Raw genomic sequence first — 3022 nt, 5'->3', positions numbered from 1 at the left:
GTTTTCTTTAAGCAAGGTTAATTTTCTATAAGGAACCAATCCCAGGAACAGTCTGTCTGTGCTGTACCTCCTCAGAAGGATATTTAGGAACTTAAAGGATCATTTGGTGTTTATAATGTTATGGAGGGAAAAAAAGGTTTTTTTTTCTGTTAATATTTTTCTCAATTTTTAAATTTTTCAAATTGTCAGATAAAATTGAATGTGTCTATCACATATGGCATAATGGTTAGAAGTATTTTATAGTTTGAAATGGTGGAATCTAGAAACTTAATATAAGCATTACCTCACACAGTTATTTTCTGTGGAGAGGACACTTAACATTTACTCATAGTTTTTTTTTCACCATAAGAATATATAAATTTATTTCTTATTTAAAAACAAAGAATACTTTTTACTTAGAAATTTTGGTATAAGGGTCAGCAAACATCGGCTAGCCATCTATTTTATTTTTTATGGTTAAAATTTTTATTGGTGAATATCAATTATACAAAATGGTGGGTTTTGTGGTGCATGTTTGTGCATACAGAAAAACATAAGTTGGTCACTTTTGTTCCCCCACCCTCTCTCCTCTCCCCCTGACCTCCTTCCTCTACCCTCTCCATTATCTCTTTTAATTTAAAACAGTCCATTTATTTATTTATGTTATTTTCCTCCTAGCTTTCATGGATTAAAGAAAACATGCAATACTTTTCTGAGTCTGACTTATTTTACTCAAAATTCTGGTCTCTATTTCCATCAAATTTTCCTGTAAATGACAATTCAAATTTTCTTTATAGCTGAATAAGTGTGTGTGTGTGTGTATCCCATTTTTTATCTATTCATCTATTCACAGATCCTAGTAGGCTGATCCCATAACTTGGCTATTGTCAATTGTACTACAATAAACATGAGTATGAATGCAACTCTGAAATATGCTGACTTCATTTCCTCTAAATAAATACAAAGAAATTGCATAACTGGATCATACAGTAGATCTATTTTTTTAACTTTTTGAGGAATGTCTGTACTGATTTCCAGTTCCACCAACAGTGAGCAAGTACTCCCTTTTCCCCCACATCCTTGCCAGCATAGGTTGTTATTTGTATTTTGGACCCTTGCTGTTCTAACTGGAGCTCTAGATCTTTGAGGATTCAGCACTTCATCACCCCCTTTTTTTTTTGTTGACAGGGATTTAATCAAGGGATGCTTAACCACTGAGCCACAACCAAAGCCCTTTCTACTTTTATTTTGAAGCAGAGTTTCACTAAGTAGCTCAGGCCTTGCTGAGGCTGACTTTGAACTTGCAAGCCTCTTGCCTCAGTCTGCCGAGAGACTGGGATTACAAGCATGCACCACTGTGCCCAGCTCACCATCTATTTTAGCAAATCCTACAGTAGTTGTTCTGAACTTTCACTGTGGAGAAAAGATTTACCTGGAGGGCTTATTAGACACAAAGAGCTTCCTGACCCTGGAGTTTCTGATTGCATAGATCAGGGTGGAGGCCAAGAATACGCACTCTAACAAGCTCCCAGGTGATTCTGACTCTGCTCCTCAGGTGACAATGAGTTGAGATCCATTGTTTTCTGTGTCCCTAGAGCTTGAGTCTAGTTAAAGTTGTCCTGCACTGATGACTTATGCTGGTCCCCTAATCCCAGTCCTGTTGGGTGCGGTGCTCTTTCAGATGTCTCCATGGAAGTCCCTGCTGCCCTGGCTCTTCCACAAGGGTTTTCCCAGAGGGCGCAGGGAAACCTTCCATTCAGGGGATTCCCAGACTCTCTTGTTAGGTTCAAAGACGCTGTGCCCTGGGACTCTGGAAGCTGACTTAAACTTTTCAGGACCTTACAAAATCCTCAGAGCACCTCATTCAATTAACTGTTCTAACAGCTTCCTGGTCTTTACACAGTTCTGCTCCCACAGGGTAGAAAGGGAAGCTTTCTGCAGCTTCCTTCTCCCTAAAGACAGCTGTTGGAGGCACATTTGGTTCTCCAATTGTTTGTCTCCTTTCTCAGGTCTGCTCAACCGCTTGAAGTCAACAAGCCCCTTCTCCTGGAGACTTAAAGATTGAGTTCTTTATCTGTCTTCAAACCGTCTCCCAGGGCCCATTAAGCGGCTGCTCTGACTGTGCTCTTCCCTTCACAGAATTTAATTTCATAGACAGGAGTTTCTCCCTGGGGGCTGTGTTAGTGCCACAGGGACTCCCTTAGGCTTGCCTCTGAGTCCCCTGCTGGACTGACATGAAGTCATCACTCGTGACTTTGCCACTGCACATTCCAGAGTCAGAAGACTGGCAATGCCCTTCCTCATGTGGGGTATGGATACACGTGGTTCCCGTAGACCTCAGGGCCAACTACTGTGTTAGAAATGAAGACTTCCTATGAGTTAGGTGAGGACAAAGTGAGCACAGGGAAAGGGGATTATCAAGTACAAAAACCTCTCAATTTATGAAGCACTAACCAAAGGGATGGGATGGAAAACCCAGGAAGGGATTTGTAAGAAGCCATCACTAACTGAATAATTACACAATAATAATTTAGGTGGTGCTCACTGCTGTGCTAGATGGGTATGGAGACTAATGTGGTCTTTGGGGACTTTCTTTGAGAGTCATGTAAGTCAGAGAGCATGAGGGGATCCTGAGAATGAGAACAGCATGGTAGGATTTAGGCTGGGATACTCCTGCCTTTCCAACTCCTGACTCTCCACCAGGAAAATTCTCTTTCTCTGTATACAATTAATAAATGTTTACTACCACTAGCACAAACCCATAAAGACCTAATCCATACATTTGACCTTTAAGAAGTGCTCTGTAAGCACCTCTAATCGAGTGTTCCAAGATCAACCTGATGCTCTACACCTCCCTGATATTTCTTTTGCTCTCAGAGCTGTACCTTCCAGTTAACATCAGTAGTTTCGTCACCCATGGACTTTGACCTATGCCTCTGTACCCTCCGTTTCTCTCTCTCTGTCTTTAGCACAAACTTCTCTCCAAAGCTCCAGGCTCCACTGGGATATCAAACCATCATCTCAGTTTGCTTATTGAACTATC

The sequence above is a fragment of the Marmota monax genome, unplaced genomic scaffold (assembly GCF_021218885.2).
Source record: "Marmota monax isolate L192 unplaced genomic scaffold, Marmota_monax_Labrador192_F-V1.1 WCK01_AAM20220418_F8-fsc00804, whole genome shotgun sequence".
In the NCBI taxonomy this organism is placed as follows: domain Eukaryota; kingdom Metazoa; phylum Chordata; class Mammalia; order Rodentia; family Sciuridae; genus Marmota; species Marmota monax.
Note: the sequence above shows the minus strand (reverse complement) of the source record.